Genomic DNA, 19200 nt, shown 5'->3' on the forward strand with positions numbered 1-19200 from the left:
TATACCCACAGCCAATCAGGAGTGAGTATGCAAATTAGCCCAACCAAAATGGCGGCGGCCATGGAGTGAGCAGGAGGCTTGGGTTGCCCCTGGCAATGGAGGAAGCCAAGCTTCCCTCCTGCCCTGGCCGGCCCTGGCCTCTGCTCAAGGCTACAAAGTTTCAATTGTAGAAGATAAATAAATCCCAGATACCTGCTTCCAGCTAGCCCTGGCCTCCACTCAAGGAGGTGCTGAAAAAAAAGAAAGAAAAGAAAAAAAGGAGGGGCTGTGAGCCTGGATCACCAAGGGGCATGGCCAGCCTGAAAACAGCCCTCAGCTCCTCACCCAGGCTGGCCACACTCCCATGGAGTGAGGGTCCCCGCTGGGGGACTTGGCCAGACTGCAAACAGCCATCATCCCCTCACCCAGGCTGGCCAGGCACCCTAGTGGGGGCTCCCACCCTGAAAAGGGTGTGACCAGCCTGAAAACAGCCCTCAGTCCCTCACCCCGTCAGTAGGGGTCAGTTGGAGGTGATCAGGACAGTGGGGGGCAGTTTGGAGTGAGCAGGCCAGCAGGGGGGCAGTTGGGGGTAAGCAGGCCAGTGGGGAGGGAAGGTGGAGGCAAGAAGGCCAGCAGGGGGGGCAGTTAGGGGTGAGCAGGCCGGCAGGGGAGGCAGTTGGGGGCGAGCACACTGGCATGGGGGGGGCAGTTGGGGTGAGCAGGCTGGTGGTGGGGGGCAGCTGGAGGTGAGCAGGCCGGCAGGCAGAGTAGTTAGGGGCAATCAGGCAGGCAGGCAGGCAGGTGGGCAGTTAGGAGCCAGCAGTTCCAGATTGCGAGAGGGATGTCCGACTGCCGGTTTAGTTCCGATCCCTGTAAACCAGCAGTAGGACATCCTTCGAGGGGTCCCAGATTGGAGAGGGTGCAGGTGCGCTGAGGGACACCCCCCACCCCGTGCACGGATTTTATGCACCAGGCCTCCAGTAGAAAATAAAGGAGCTCTTACTATCTCTACATAACATATTCTGTTTTAAGATGTTTCAAGGTAGTCATAATAGCTGAGAAAGAGGGATTTTTTCCCCTAAGTCTGGGGCTCTCTACATTATTTTTATCTCATTCTAATGGGATCTGAATATAAACCAGACCAGGTAGGACTTCTCTCTAAAGAAAAATTGTGTGTATAGTGTAACACTTGTAATTTTGCAAGTACATTTTAAAGAAGAAAGTATTGACTTTCTCATGCCCCTGAACCTATTTACATAATATTTATTTAAAACATCTCAGTGTAAAATAAATAACATTTGCATTTTTGCTCAGAATTTTACCTTCTTGCATAATTGAGAATTGAGATAAATATCTTTGGCCTGCCCTTGATCTTGAAATTTATTTTCAAAACACATCTGGAGCCATTCATAAATAAGCATCTATAATATATATTCATATAGCAAATGAATGCGTGCCTGCCTGGCACTTTAAATCATTAGTGTATTGGGTTTGTCAATTTCCTTCCTACTTCTCAGTTTGGGGGAAAAATATATATATATTATATATAATTTATATTATATATATATATATATATATATATATATATATATATAACATTTAGAATAGGAATAGAGATTAGTAATTCAGTTATCATAACACTAATGCTGCTGCTGAATGCTATGAAAGGGAACATTTATCATGTGTCACAAAATAACAAGGTTAGGATATATCTGAGTAATCCACAAACCATAGAAACAACCCAGTGCGGTTTTTAGATTCACTGGCTCAGTTCAATCTTGTGAATGTTCAAGTGCTTATGTAAAAGTAGCAAACTTTGTCCAACGATGGGAAGGAGCTTTGCTCATTTTAATACTAAGTACACAAGGTGATTCATACATCACACAGCATGATATAAGCTGCCATATAGAAAGATATACTTATGTATAACTAGTTAAAACTGACTTTTTTTTTCTTCCTGGAAATCTAGTAAATGCTGAATAAGCCTTTTATTTGATCTCCCTTTAATGCAAACGTCAGCTGCTCTGTAGAGAGGGAGCTGACAGAAGAAACATATCAAACTCCATCCCCCAAACACTGGTGTACAAGGTTCCTGTCTAGTAAATGGCAGTCTGTTAAGGTTCTCCCTAGACTTAAATCAAAGTACTACACAGAAAGATCTTCCTCTGTGTGAATCGTTCTCTACTTTCTTAGTGAGAGCCCAGCTCTCTGATTTTGTAGCTGGCCTGGTCCTGCTAAGTCCACATTGCACAGTGTGTGGCTTCTCATTCCCTGTGGCTCTTAGTGGCAACAGGAAGTGGAGGGGGAGGCAGGTATGCTGTCGAGATCGCCTTACTCTCTCCTCTCTGCAAATAAGGGGCTAAATCCAATTGACACACACTGAGGTAAACAGACAGTGACATATTTGTAGACAAATTGTCATACTGTAGATTATTCACAAAACAAATTGTTTCTGATTTGCACTCAGATTAGAGGGGGAAAAGTCTGCCAGCACTAACAGCTGCTCTCTTTTCAAGAGAAACAGGCATTTAATGAAAAAGTTAATTTAAAAATAATGTTCTACTGTTGCTAAAATTCCTGAGGGGAAACATTTAATACTGCTCAAAACTAAAGGAAAAGATATTGGTTTCAAGTTTATGTCGAAAAATCCTAGTTTCCACAGGGAATGTAATAGGTCTGCAGTTAAGCTCTTGGAATCATTTGAACTTGCTCCGTGTTGACATAATATTTTAAAAGTAATAATAAAATAATTTAATAATTGTTCAAATATTTTTCCTATGGCTGGTCTTTTCATTCATCATGTATTTAATAGTTTCCTTACAATAAGATTTGAGCTTAAAAAACTTATGTCATCTTCATGGAGAGTCTATTTTGTCAATTAAGATACAAACATATAGAGGATCATTTAGAATCACCTGGAAGGCACCACTGAAACTGCTCACAGAGATAATTTAAGATCAGGTCAGCTTTCATGAAGATTGTGGCCAATTATGTTTGCTTCCGGGAGCAACATCACCTTTAATGGCCTCCTCCAGTCTTTGGGAAATCAATCTCTATTGATATCATTGATTACAAACAACCTTCAGGGCCCCACATCCAACTTCCTAAGTCTACTACTTTTATTCAGCTCCTTTATCCTACAGCTTCCTCCATGGATTTTTTTCCAAGGAAATGTCATTTTCTAAATTTTATTTCTTTTGGTTTGGCTGCAAGGTGTTAACTAGCTAAATTTGAGGAGTCAATTTGAACCTGTTACCTATTGATGGACAAGAGTTAGATGATAACTTGCAAATAGAACGCGCATAGGCTGGTCATTTTACATTATAAACTTCTAAAACTGGAAAACAAATGTATTTTGGTTAGTCTGGCCTGTCGGTGCTACTCTAGTCATACTGTATAGGCTGACCTAGCCTAACCTAACCTGCCACTCTGTAGGATTAATTTTGCCTCACATTGCCTCTCTCCTTTTCTCTTTCATTATGTTAAGCTATAAAAAAAATCCCTGATTTGTACACATTCCCTTGGTCTGATTTAAACCAAATATTGCAAATATAGTTAATATTTTGTAACTTATGTCTCACCTTTTAGCATTGCTATTGAAAACCCATCGTTAATCAATTTATCTTAATCCCATTTCCCTCTTTAATGTCATTATGACGGAATAATTTATATACACTCATTTTTGTATAATTTATATTATATAGTATTTGTTGTCTTTAATACTTTAAAACTTTAAGGGTATATATGTCATGTAACGGTTTTCCCCTTCAAGAAGGAATTTACATGCTATTTAAAAGCATTTAAAATGCTAATTTCCTTCTGTATTTCTTTTATTATCTTAAATATTTAATCTCCAATGCAGTGTCTAATTTTTTTACTCTCTAGTCAATAATTAAGAACACAATGTTTGTCAAAATATGTCAGAACAAGAGGTAGCACTGTAAAATTTTTGAAGTTGGTATTCTTTGTTGTTGACAGTGACCACATTATTTCAAAAAGGAGGTAAAAATAATCTCACTGCACTTTTGGTCTCTCCTATGTTTACTCTTATTTTTTTCTCCTCTACCAGATAGTAATAATTCCCCTCAAAATACTCTAGTATTTTCAAGCTATTTTAATCTTCTTGTACAAAGTTCTTTCAAGAGAAGAACTAGTAGAGTCATTTAGTGCATGTATAATGACTTAAAGATTAACTGATGAAAAATCAGGCCAGCAATATGAACTTCTTTCCTTCCACTGTACTCTGTGCAGGGCCCGGTCCCAACCTGCCCTAGAAGCTGCTTGCACCAGGAAGTTTCATGCATACACCCCCAATTCATTCTCTCTCTCTCTCTCTCTCTCTCTCTCTCTCTCTCTCTCTCTCTCTCTCTCCTAACTGCCATTTCAGAGAGAAATGAAGGGACAGTAGAAGGGAATTCCACAATATCTCAGCAAATAGGGCATCTTTAGCTTTTGCTTCCCAATGATGATTCAGTGGCAACATAATGACTGACACTGTGAAGAGAACTCGGAAATTATTAAAATGAGGATTCTTGAGATGTGCATAGGAAAGAATCAGAAATGAAAGCACAGATAAAAATGAGGTAAACATGATAAAAAAAAGTTTTATACAAAGTGCTACAGCTTGAAAGAAGTAGAATTGAATAATCTGCATCAAGGAGATGACATTTGAAATAAGTGGTGTTGGATGTGAAGACCTCCATGCATTGCTCAAATAAAGACGTGGGCATGAGAAAGAGCATGGTCTGCTCCATATTAGAGCAGAGATTGGTGGAATTTGGTGTACATATGGATGTAGCATTGATAATCTCAGAGAGTAAGGGTGAATAAAGCTAAGGTAAGCTTCTTATAAAAATTCTGAAATTAAATTCTGCAAAGTTTGAATTTTATCACTATATAGATGATGGAGATGTGATCTTGTATTATCCAACTGGATTCGGGAAGAATTTGTAGAAGCAGTTTAGGATAATGTTGAGCACTTGGGCTGTGAAATCAAATAGCTGGATTTGAGGAACAGTCCTATCACTTACTGGTTGTTCAGGGTATTTGTTTAAACTGTTTAAGCCTCAATTTCTTATTTGCAAAGTAAGAATAATAATATAACTGACCTCATGTGGTCTTGTAGGAGCCAATGATATATTGTTAGAATCTGGTAATATTCTGTTTGTACATGAAAAGTGTTAAGTAAATGGTAACTGTCACTTTTTTGTTCATATAAAAAAATGCAGAAACAGGTTGTCATTGGATTGGATAGCTCTATTCATTTTGGAATCTAATTTGTCCATTTTGTCTGCTAGTTTCAAAGGAGCAGCAGGTTGGCCAGGAGTGTAGGTCAGAACAGAAGGTGCTTACTTCTGTCTGGCCACTAACTTAATTCATATTTATGAGATAGTTATTAGTGAGTGGGCTCAGTAACAAGAAGTCAAGAGTAGAGAGAAATCTTTGTCTCTCAAGCTATCTATCTATCTATCTATCTATCTATCTATCTATCTTCTATCATCTATCATCTATCTATCTTTTTATCTATCTCCATCTTTATCTCCCATGCTCTCGTATTCTTGCTTTCACGCCAAACCTTTATATCTCTAGTTAAATAGTTTCTACATTGAACTCACTCTCTACCCTCTACCCCATTTCCACAAACAACTCTGCTCAAATTAAGAAATTAAAATTAACAAGACATATTGATCATTAAATCCTCTGGATATTACTTTCAAGTACTTCTCACCTTGAACTTCACTCTAGTTGTTATTAGCCACTCATGTGTTGGGTTATTTCAAGATCCCATTAACTGTCTGTATCTTCTCTAATCTTTCTTTGGTAGAATTTTGTTATCATTTTTAGTTTATTTTTAACACAAACTTAATCATGGCATTTTTACTTCATAATCTAATCCCTGTCTAATCTTTAGTCTCATCAACATCTCTCTCCATCTTGGCTCACTTCAGCATAGGCCACAAAGTATTCTCTGGCTTAGAGTAATGTATATTGCCTTAGGAGGTAAATATTTGTGGGTTTGAATATCAGACCAACTATCAGTAACTATATAATTTGTAAAAGGAGTATTACTCTTCTCTGAATACAGTTATGCCAATAGGTAAAATAGTGATAATACTATCTTCATTGAAATAGTTTGTGATTATTTTAAATATGATGAAGTACCTAGAAAAGGACCTGGCATGTTATAGATTTCTAAAATTAATAATTGAAATAATGAGTGATCTCTAAAATAAACTCAAATTGTTAGTTCCTTTATACATATCGTTGTCTGAGATGTCCTTTACCACCTTGGACAACTAATCTAACTATACTGATAAGACTCACCTGACTCTGCATCACCCCCTTATTTAAATATAATGAACATTTTAGTCTACTATTTCCTACTCTGTTATATGAGGCAATCGCTAGACAGGTGAGTAGTTAAAGCAATTTAACTTATATTTGTTTAAATTATCTAAATTATCTTACTTTAAAAAATCAACATCTTCCTTTTGGACTTAAAATATATTATTAAAAATATAGACTTTAAAATTGAATTTTGGTGAAGTAAAAATAAAAAGAGGAGTAAAATTATCCTATGGACTTATAGTTGTCCTACTCAAGGAAAAAAATATTGTTTCTAATACTTTTACACTCTGGCACCTTTGCTTCACCAACTTTTACCACTAGGAAGTTCACTGAGAGGAAGGGATTTCTTTTTTAAAAAAATATATATTTTATTGATTTCAGAGAGGAAGGGAAAGGGAGAGAGAGATAGAAACATCAGTGATGTGAGAATATCATTGATGGGCTACCTCCTGCACACCCCATACTGGGAATTGAGCCCGCAACTCGGGCATGTGCCCTTTACTAGAATTGAACTTGGGATCATTTAGTCTGCAGGCTGATGCTCTAACCACTGGGCAAATTAGCTAGAGCAAGGGATTTCTTTTAGATATGTATTTAAAGCACAGTTCCTAGACCAAATTGAAGATAAGTAAATTGACTTGCCTCAAATATATAGAGTGAATAGACATTACTGATAGCATGGCTATAGGCATGTCATAGAGGTCCAGAACAGATAATGGAAAGATAGATGTTGTAGTGGGACTAGGGACAGATTGGTTTGGAAATAAGTTTAGAAAAAAGTTATATGATGAACCAGGGGGGCTAGGCAATTAACAGAGTGCTCTCCTACATAGTTTGGAGACCTTACTTGCATAACTTCAAACCCCAGCTCTTCTTCCTTTTTATAAAAGGAATTTATTGATTGATTTTTAGGGAGACAGAGAAAAAGAGAGAGAGAAACATCAATTTGTTTTTTTTTCACTTACTTATGCATTTATTTGTTGATTTTTTGTATGTGCCCTAACCAGGGATTGAACCTGAAACCTTGGTGTATCCAGATGATACTGTAACCAACTGGGCTACCCAGCCAGAGCAAATCATAGATCTTCTTAATGTTTAGCTCTGTGATCTTAGAAATGTGACTTTATTACTCTGTGATTCGCTTTCTTAAATTGGCCCACCCTCAGAGCATTGTAGCAATGTTTATTTTCATATATATGGCTTAGGGCAGTGTTATATAAATGTTAGTGTTATTATTGGAAAAGGTGGGTAGTAAGGCAACATTTAGAGAGCTAGTATTAAAAGTCTTAGAGGGTTTGGAGCAATGTCATCACAGCTGTGGCTTTAGCAAAAAGAGCAAAGCAAAGACTCAAACGTGAGGACTAAGTTTCCAAGGTCAGTTGATTTGAATAAGTACAAGGAAAGAAAAAAAGTCTAGGTGTGAATGCTGGATCTAATCTGGATAGGACTGAGATTCCATACAGGGCACTTGTGAAAGGAAAATTTTCAGGTGGGGCTTGCAATAAGGAGTGGAAAGATTTAATGACAGGGCTCTAGAAAGGCCTTTGGAGGTGATTTGAAAATATAGTCAGAGTTAATAAACTTAACTAATTTGGGGAAAATGATGCTCTGAATTTCAAACTACTTGTAAGTGCATGTTTAAAAATAATTCCGTCTTGCCATGGCTGGTGTGGCTCAGTTGGTTGGAGCACTGCCCATAACATCAAAAGGTGGTGTTTCGATTCCCGATTAGGGCACATACCTAGGTTTCAGCTTTGATCCCCAGTCAGGGTGTGTGAGGGAGGCAACCAATGGATGTTTCTCTCTCACACTGATGTCTGCCTTTCTCTCTCTTTCTCTCTCCCACTCTCCCTCTCCCTCCCTCTCTCTAAAGAGCAATAAAATAAATAAAAATTATTAAATATAATTTTATTTTAAAGTTATCTTATTTAACACAATAAAAGTATCTACATATGGTTTCATCTTTCAGAAACAAATTAAATTCCAGAAGATTTGAGATATCCAAAGAACAATTAAAATTGATAAAGAGTACTGAAAATTTAAATTATACTTTCATAATAGCCAATGTTCCATACCTCTCTGAGCAGCTACATGAGGTCAGGCAGGCCATAGAAACCTTCAGTTTTCTGTTCCTTTATGACACCAGTCCAGATCATCTTTTGCCCTCTCACCTTCTCTCTGTGTTATAGGCTATCACATCACACCAGGCTATTTCCTATTTCTTTCTAATTATGACCATCAAATAAAATACTATAAAGGTATGTGCAAGGAGCCGGCTGCATGTTCAAACTATTCATGTTTGCCCACAACCCTGTCAGAGGACTCTCAAAGGCAGTGTGACCTCCCTCTGAAGGGCAGGAAGGATGAAGGGAACACCTGTTTATGCCTTGTGCTATTGCTACCCAAATTTCGATGGCTTGAAGAAGCAAAGCAAGAGAGGGAAATGAGAGTGAGATTAGCTGCACACAGAGTGGCTAGACCCTTTTTCTTTCTTCTTAGAGCAGTAAAGGTCACGTAAACCTGAAACTGTCACCCAAATCAGAGCTAAGAGGACAGTTCCAGGTTACTGAAGGGAGGGAGAAGAAGGAGAGAAATTATCAGAAAGTTAACTTCTCTCTGCCTAGCACTTCACATTTCCACAGACCTAATTTTATTTAATCTACCCAGCAAAACAATGGCTATAAATTCTCTATAACAAAATAACTCTCTTCTTTCTCTGATTCAATAAAATACACCAAATAATGCAAAAAGCCTGTTTTTATTATTTTCTAATCCTTATTTAAAACATTTTGTTACATTTTATTATTTTCCAAAACTTATCTAAACATTTTATTGCATTTTTGTTTTATAATATAGGATATTTTTATTCTATAAGTGAAGCACTTAGTAATTTAAAGTGTCAAATTTAAAATTAACCAAACTTTCCCCTGGGTACCTGAGGAGAAGAGGTGAGTAGGTGAACTAATTTATGAGTTAGTAATGGAATCCACACTTTAGAATTAACGAAAAAACAAAACTACTCATTGGTTCATATAAAGCACAATTGTCCTAAGATAAGCGATAAAGCAATGCTATAACCATAAAAAGGACAAAAGGAAGCTTTTTAATGCATACTGCTCGTTCTCAGTGGTATATGTTTTTATTGTTTCTATCCTAATATATAAAAAGCCATGGGCCGTCATGACTGAAACAACTGAATGGATGACCAAACAGCAGGCTGTGTGGGGTGACCAGGCCAGCAGGGGGGTTAGTGAGGGACGACCAAATGACTGAACATCAGGCTGCGTGGGGCGATCAGGCTGGCAGTGGGGACAGTTGGGGGCAACCAAGCAGGCGGGGGGAGGGCAGTTGGGGGCGACCAGGCCGGCACGGGGGACAGTTAGGGGTGATCAGGCCAGCAGGCAGAGGTGGTTAGGGGTGATCAGGCTGGCAGGCAGAAGCAGTTAGGGGCAATCAGGCAGGAAGGCAGGTGAGCAGTTAGGAGCTAGCAGTCGCAGATTGTGAGGGGGATGTCCGACTGCCGGTTTAGGCCTGATCCCCAGGATCAGGCCTAAACCGGCAGTCAGACATCCCCTGAGGGGTCCCGGATTAGAGAGGCTGCAGGCTGGCTGAGGGGACCCCACCCCACCCCCACCCCGTGCAAGAATTTTGTGCACTGGGCCTCTAATATCTTTATATTTGGACTAGTATTTTTTGACGTTAATAAGCATGCATCTTTGCCTGTCTGGAGTGGCGCAGCTGGTTAGGTGTCATCCTGTGCACTGTAAGGTTGCCAGTTCAATTCCCTGTCAGGTCACATACCTGGGTTATGGATTTGATCCCGTTTGTGTGCATACATACAGAAGGCAGTGGATCAGTGTTTCTCTCATGCATCTCTCTCTCTCTCTATCTCTCTCTCTATCTCTCTATCTCTATCTCTCCTCCCTCCCTTTGTCCCTCCCTCCTTTCCTGTCTCTCAACATGCTCTATCGTGAGGATTTTAAAAAAGAAATAAGCATGGATTGTTTGCATTTAAATTCTAAGTGTGGCATGGACACTTTTAGAGGACACTTACCATGAAAGTCACATAAGTCAGCTAAACTAATTAATGTATATCAATTTTTTTTATATCCTTCATTTCCCACCCCATCTCCTTGATGGTTAGTTATAGAATTAAAATGTTGTTATTTTACATGGTTCATATCCAAAGGCATTTATAAACTTAATTTGCTTTTCACAATCTCATATTTAAGGATTCATGTTAAGATAAAGTGGTAACACATGGTAACTTCCACCAGCCTGGAGTACCAGCTGGTGGTGCTTGGTTGTTAAATAATCATCCAGCTTTGCTTTTGTCATCTGGAAAAAAGAAGGTTTAATAATGCACTTAGAATGAGAATTTAAAAAATAATAACAAGCAAAATGTCCTTGATAATATTTACAGAGGCATAAGATTAATCATCACTGAAAATGTTTTATCTTCTCTAAAGATAGGTTATCTGATTAATAGCCAGGAACGAATTTGCACAGCAGTTTAACAGGAGGACTGAAAAGACATAGTCGTGGGAGGAAGTGAGATCATTAGAATGCAAGTAAAGAGTGACTATGAGCGGTGTCTGGATCACACCCACTTGAGTTATATGCCATGGGTATTTTTATAACCTTTGCTGTATTGCTCATTAAAAAATACAAGTTTAATTTCTTTTGTTAGTCAATATTGTCTTTTATTTTCTTGCTAATGTTTTTCCAGAAGTTACATTAATTCCAATAATAATATGGCAGTTGTTTGGATAAAACTTTAAAAAGTACCCACACAAACTGAGGGGAACAATATTCAGTTTTACCAATAAGGCAGCCAAGGCACAGGGAAGTATTTCAGTAACAATTACAGAGTCAGTTAAAAGGTAGAGTTAGTCTGACTTGTTTCTTTCAGCAATGTCTTGTAGTTTTCAGTGTACTGGTACATCACTTCCTTTGTTAAGTTTATTCCCAAATATTTACTCCTGGTGGAATATACATGAAGCTGGATTAGAATACTGTAATAAAGGAGAAATAAAATTCTCTTTATCTTATCTGCAGTCTTTTTACACAAACATACTGTCAAATATACAGTATTTTATGCCCTGAACATAAACAATGTACTTTCATTTCCCATGTCCATGAAACATGAAAACATGACAATTCTTCAGACTATCAGAATTCTATAAAAATAGAAATATTATGTACCATATTCTCTGGCCATAATGCAATGAAATTACAATTTGGTTCAAATGAACTCTAATGTAAATTATGGTCTTTGAATGCTAGTGATGTATCAATGTAGGTTCATCAATTGTAACAAATGTATCATTCTGGTGGAGGATGTTGGTAAAGGGGCTGTGCATGTGTGAGGCAGGGGGCATATAGGAAATCTATACCTTCCTCTCAGTTTTACTGTGAACCTAAAACTGTTCTAAAAACTAAAGTCTATTTTTTAAAAATAACAATAAAATCCCAACCACCTTGAATTTACCAAAAATTCAAGGAAATACAAAAACACACAAATTTCTCTTTTAAAAGATTCCTGATAACAGATTGAAAACAAATAATTCAGCTTTATACTGTCTAGAAAGAAATATATTGAAAACACTGACAGTATCTATTAGCACAATTTAAAAAGTTCTCAGATGAAGATCTATGCCCTAAACACCTTTAATTTCTAAGTAAATATTTAAAATGAAAGACGTGCCGAAACCGGTTTGGCTCAGTGGATAGAGCGTCGGCCTGCGGACTGAAGGGTCCCGGGTTCGATTCCGGTCAAGGGCATGTACCTTGGTTGCAGGCACATCCCCAGTGGGAGGTGTGCAGGAGGCAGCTGATCGATGTTTCTCTCTCATCGATGTTTCTAGCTCTCTATCCCTCTCCCTTCCTCTCTGTAAAATATCAATAAAATATATATTTAAAAAAATAAAATAAAATAAAATGAAAGACGTACACATTTAATTAAAAATGATAGAAAGAGGTGGCCAAAATAAATGTAATGACATATGGAAAAAGTATTAAAAATAAAACAGAAATAAATGTATTATAGAAAAGTATTTAAGGAATAAAAAATAATAAAAATTTTTGTTGTAAATCTACAATAATCTTAAGAAAAAAGGTGACTAATTATAAAATTACACTTTCAAAAATACAAGTGACTAAATAATTTTAATAAAGGGACATCAAAGTAATTATAAAATGACAATTTGTTAAATACTGTTTAAATAAAATTGAAAATTCTGGATTAAGCAAATACTATCCAAAAATATATATTATCCATAATGTCCAGTGTAGCATCAAAATTTCTAGTTAATCGAAGTTGAACCAGTATACCATAAAGAAACACAAAATGGGAGAAAGTATTTACAGTGCATCTTAATACTAATAAAATGTTATAAGGAATTTGCAAATCCACATGGAAAAAAACAGAAAATATAATATCACTAACCCAGAACTGCTATGCATCATAATTTATTATTAACCTTGAACTCATTTCCAAATATAGATTAAACATTTTTCAACTCTCTATGAATATCTCAGAGTTAAACCAATGAGGCAAACTTGGGTACATTCCCTTTTTTAGAGACAGTTTCTTACCCCAGTCAAGGAACATTCAGATTATTTAGGAAATGAGCTCTATTTTAATAATATTTATTGGCCTTCCTAATCTTTGAAATCACATATGATGACTGTCTATAACTTTTACACATTCTTTGTCATCTTAAAAAGTAAGATATGGAAATTAATACATACTAATCACCAAACTCATATCATTCACAATGGTAGACAGTTCTCATTATGTAAAAATATTTTATTCTTATAGCAACTCTTGATAGGTGGGAAAGATGTTTGTTTTTTTGTTTGTTTGTTTTTACTGAAGATGGAAAAATAGAGATCAGAAAAGTCATTGAACTTCAAAGTGATGGAAAACAGTATGGAGCAAAAGTGGTATTTGAACATGGTTACCTGACTCCAAAGTTCATGATTTTCAAATGTGCTACAGTGGGAAAACGTGTATGTGCTGAGAACCTCAAACTTCCATCGGGAGGCAGCACAGCATAATAATCAGGACCATATGCTCTGGAGTCAGACTGCCTGCCTTGGTCTGAATGCTAATTTCAGCACTTACTGCCTATTTGAGTTGGGTAAGAAAAGTCATTTAAAATGCCTTAACACTACTGTCTGGGTATAAAAGTAGTTTATATCCTATCAAGTTATTATGAGGATTAAATTAATGAATCTAATTATTAAAATTAATTAATGAAAGGATTTAGTAGTACATCAGTCATGGTACTTAATAATTGTTCATTATAACCCTGATTTTGTTTTATCTTTATAGTTTTATTATTAAATTTTAATTTTATTTAAAAAATGAAATTATCTTGTGATTTGTTCTAAAGAAAAGAAATTCAATAAACACAGTTACTGAAATAATTTTCTAATAACTACAAATATTATAAACTACTGCTGAATTTTTTTTCTCAAGCTCCTTGCTGTACTTATTTATGCTTTGGAGAGGGGTGAAGTAGTGTAGTGGCTTATTAAATCTTTATGTTTTACCAATTCCTAATTTTATTGCTACAAATTAAAAAGATGCCAGATGGAAATAACACTATTTTAATGAATTACCTACTTCAGAGCTGTATAAAAAAGATAAATATATATTATTAGCAGAGATACTTCTCACCAGAGGAGTTAAAAAAAGTTTAGAGTCAAATTCAGTTAACACGTTCCAAACAATATTGGGAATAAAAAAATAAATGTTTTGAACAAGGTTACACACTAATATAAAATGTCTGTTGATGAATAATGTAGTAGGGATTTTCAACATCCTTCAGCACTGAAACTTTTACCACTGCTTTTAAGAATTTAGTCTTTCATCCTAACAGGACTCAATTTTCGTATTTTAAACTCCCTAAAAATGTTTATTTGATGTTTCACAATTTCTTACCTTGAATTAAATGAAAAAAAATTGGATAAACATTTCATTTTTCTTTGTAGAACAGATTTGGTTATATTTAAAAGTTCCTAACCATTTCAAAATTATTTTACTTTCCTAATTCATATGGCTGCTAAAAAAAATAGACTGACATCATTTCTCATTTATAAGATTCCTTTCCCTTTCTTCTTGGTGATGTTGTTTACTTTTTATGAGGTACTTTATAAAAAGACTATTTTAGACTCTTTCAATTTGAAAAACAACATCAAAAGCAACAGAAAATTAGAGTCAGTCTAAGGTGAAGAGACTGGCTCATTTTCTGTTCTTATCTTTGCCTAATATAAACTTAGTAAAACAACAACAACAACAAACAAACAAAACAAACAAATATTTACTTTTATCAGTGTCATCTATAAAAGTAAATATTTCTTACAATATGTTTCCTCAGGATTTGATTAAGGATTTTTCGGATTATGCCTGTTATGTGGTTCAAAGCCCTTTGATAAATATATTATAGAAAGTAATGTATGAATTATTTATGTGTTCATCTAACAAAAATGTATGTGAACCTTCCCTGAATCAGTACATGTCTCAGCTCTGAGACAGCAAAGATCATGTCCCCCATCTTAAAGCACTTGTGTCCTGGGTGAGGTAGGAGGATATACAATGAGTAACAACTAAATATGTCATCCAAGTAATGTCAGCTTGCGGTTAGTTTTATGGAGAAACTAATGTTGAGTATGATTGGAAGCGGGAAATGACTTTAGGTTGTTTGTGATCAGGGTTACTTAGATTAAGAACTGAGATATAAGAAACAGAAGGAATCTGCTACTTAAGGATCCAGGAAGAGCCTCTGCACTAGAAAAGGGAGAAAAGATGATTGTGGCTTCTGAGTGACAGAAAGAAGATAATGTGGTCAAAACCTAGATAAGTGTATAAAGTGCTTGGAGAGCAAGTCTTGTGAAGACTTGTAGGGTTTTCACTGTTAATTTTCAATAATAAACACAGGTGTAATTTTCCTTTCAAAAGGATCACTGTATCACCATGTATCCCTCTTATACTCTCCTCCACCTCCACCCACCCCCTACCCATACCCTGCATTAAAAGAAAAAACTAACATAAAATAAAGAGAAAAAAAGAACAAAATAAAATGCTTACTGTAGCTTCTCATTTGTGAATTTACACCAGCCTTGGGCAAACTACGGCCCGTGGGCCAGATCCGGCTGTTCTATCCGGTTCTCTTGCTCTCCCCTCCGCTCCTTTACTTTGAATTTATATTAGTTCACACAAACATTCCATCCATGCTTTTGTTCTGGCCCTCTGGTCCAGTTTAAGAACCCATTGTGGCCCTCGAGTCAAAAAGTTTGCCCACCCCTGATCTACACTAATAAAAGAGAAATATGCAAATTGACCATACCTTCGTGACACCCACCAACAAATTAGGAGTGAGTATGCAAATTAACCCAACAAAGATGGCAGGATAATTTGCATACACAGGCGCCGAGTGGCCAGGGGTGGGCCACTTGAGTCATCGCCATGGCGATGACGTAGACGTTCCACACCACCCCAGCAGCTCCAGGCCTCTGGGCAGCATGGGAAGGCGGAAAGGCGGCTCCGGGAGCGAAGGTGGTGCTGGCAGCCAGGGGAAGGAAGGCCCATTCTTGCACGATCTTTGTGCATCGGCCCTCTAGTGTATTATATTGAGAAAAGGAGAATTTGGAATTCCATCATTGTAGTTATGCAGGTAAGAAAGGATAACCCATTGAAGTTGCAAAGGATGAAGATAAGTGAACAGGTATGATCTCTAATTTGGATAGGATGCGTGCAGAACTGAATGTCAAAGTCTGGTGATTTAGACGACTCAAATATGACTCTACTGCCTTTTGATTTTGAGTAACTGGGTGGATGATATTGCTAGTTACTGATGTGGGGAAGGAGAGTTTTAGGGAACTAGTGTTCTCTCCCTATGATAGCAATATTCTTTATCATCACTTTCCTCATCTTATATGTATTTTCTAGCCTTTGTAGAGTGGTGTTGTTTTAACAAGATTAATATATGTTCTTAGTTCCCAGTGCTAGTAATTACCAGAATAGGGGAAGTTCTCTAAAGAAACTTCTGATAGGAAATTATTAAAGTGTGCTCTTCAAGGCATAAAAATTAGTGCAAGCACTATAGAGAAATTTCAAGCTTAACACACCATCCATAGTGGTAGAGTACAAGAACACCCATTAGTAACTAAAATATACAGAGAATAATAAAAATAATGACAATACATTAAATTAATAAAAGGAAAATTCCCCCCTTCCTCTGCATAATTTCATTTAACCCATGATCATTGCTCTGGTTATCTATTGCTGCATTATGAATTATGTCAAAATTTAGCAATTTAAAATGACAGCAATCTTATTTTTGCTCACAAGTCTGCAGTTTTTGCAGGACTCAACAAAATGGCTTTTCTACTTGTGGTAGCATCAGCTGGTATGGATCAAATGAGGTTGGAGAATTTACCTCCAAGGTGACTCACTCACATAGCTGGCCAGTTAGTGTTGGCTGTCAGCCGGGAGCTCAGTGAGGGTGTCATCTGGGTGCTTCAGTTCTTCACAGGAGCCTCTCCACGAGTGTGCATGTGCTTCCTCACAAATTGGCAATTGATTTCATTCAGTGGGTGTTCCAATAGTGTTAGCCTTAGAAGTCCCTAAACATCTGTGCAATATTCTATTGGCCCAACAATTCAAGGTACTGTTCCAAGGAAAGGGAATAGATTCCACCTCTCAGAAGAAGTAGCAAAGAATTTGTTGTCATCTTTAACCTACCACAGACCATCTTATTAAGTCTGCCATGCTACTAATAAGCAAATAAGTAAATACATTAAAACGTGTATTTTGCTATTCTTCCTTCTTGCATAATTGCTATTAAGGACATTTCCAGTGAACTTTGCATAGGTACTCATGAGTATTCTTTATGGTCCAATGAAGATTTGAAAAAGGAAATCCATACATGTGGCATTAACCATTAACTCAACTGCAGGTGGTTATGACAAAAAGTTTTCAAGTAGCATTTCCATTACAATGATTCAATGCTAGAAAACAAGTTGAAATGCCAAATAATGTTCAGTTGTGTCCTCAGATAACATTTTTCTAATTGCAGTTCTTGCTTTAGAAAACAACAATTAGAAAATTACATATGCTGAGAAAAGAGGCTCAGAAAAGACCTTGAGACGCTGGTTCCCCTTTGTTAATGAAGTCATACAATCTGTCTTTACTTATTAGGATTTTTAAGCAGAGAACAGCTGAAAAGTAAGGCCTATTTAAAATGAAATTACAGAAAGGCAGAAAAGACTTTGATAAGTATATTTGAAAGAGGAGTATTTTTTCACCTGTTCATGTGGTGAACATCTGTGGTTTTTTGGCAATGGTGTTTCCACTCAAAAAGAAACTCTAGTTCAAAGACTCATCCTCCCTTGTATCTATTTCTTTGAAGTGTTCCCTTGGATTCATGGGTAGCCAAATGATTTTGGCATGTGGGATATGGATTCATTACAAATTGAGTCTCAGGATTCAATATTTTATCTTCTATTCTGTCATTACCTGCTTATGCTTTTAACCAGGTTGTTTGACCACTTAGCCTTGCAGTTGAGCAGAAAGGCCACTTCACAGGCAAAACAATAGTGAGTGTAACATGAGAGTCTTTGCCCACAAATTTTCACATGAAAAGAAATGGGAAAAAGATGGTGAGATTGTTAACTGATGGTGATAATAGATAAGTAGACAATAGAGAAGGCATGCATGCTGGTAGAGTAAGAGTTTCTGATATGCTTACATGAGAGTGATTATACTGCCTGATTTTGGAAATCGTCAATAGTGAAATGCAACTTGCTCTTTGAAATGTTCAGGAATAAAGTTAAAATCCCATTAATTCAAATTATGACTTTAAAGCAAAAGTTCCAATGTCCACTCTTAAATCATACAAAACAACTTCTATATAAGGGTTAGAAGAGCAGAATCATATACATTTTCAGTCATAATATTCGGTTAATAAAACCCAGCCATTACCAGTGACAAGCAGATGCCATCCAGGGTTCCTAGGTTTCAAAAAACCTTAGATTAAGCACAAATCTAGGGAGTCTGCCAATGTGCATTTAGAAACAACCTCAGATTTTTTTTTTATATCTCAGACTAAATAAATATTGGCCTGCATTAGTGATAATGATTTCATCCTATTTTTTTTTCCTGAAATTGTACTTCGTAATAAGTTTCACCCTGGCTGGAGTGGCTCAGTGGTTGAGCATCAACCTATGAACCAGGAGGTCAGAAGTTCATGGTTCTTGATTCCCAGTCAGGGTACATGGCCAGGTTTCGAGCTCAATCCCCAGTAGGGGGTGAGCAGGAGGCAGCCGATCAATGATTCTCTCTCATCATTGATGTTTCTATCTCTTTCTCCCTTTCCCTCTTTGAGATCAATAAAAATATATTTTTAAAATTTTTTCAAAGGGACATATTATTATAATATGCACTTATTAGATTCTATATTTCTCTCACATAATAACATTTCTCAGAATTTTTGCTAAATGAATATAAATTTTTTTCTTTTTAATGGAAAGGCCACACTGTAGTTAAGAAGTTATAGCTTTAAAATAAGAAAAGATGACCAAATACATCATATGGTTTTCTCATTTATTGTCCAAAACATTTTAACCCAGTAATAAACAGTATAATTGTTAGGGTAATTTTATGATTTATATTGGTATACTAACATATTTTGATTCAAGTAACAAAAATGGTGCTAGATGACCCTCTTTATATTTTGAGAGAAAGGATAAATTCTTTACATGTTTTATCCTTAAGACAGGAAAATGTGTCTAGTTAGCATAATTTAGTGTTTATTATTTAGTATTTACATAGAGGAATATTTACTTATGTTGCTTCACCTTAGT

The sequence above is a fragment of the Plecotus auritus genome, assembly GCF_963455305.1.
Source record: "Plecotus auritus genome assembly, chromosome: 4".
NCBI classification, from domain to species: Eukaryota; Metazoa; Chordata; class Mammalia; order Chiroptera; family Vespertilionidae; genus Plecotus; species Plecotus auritus.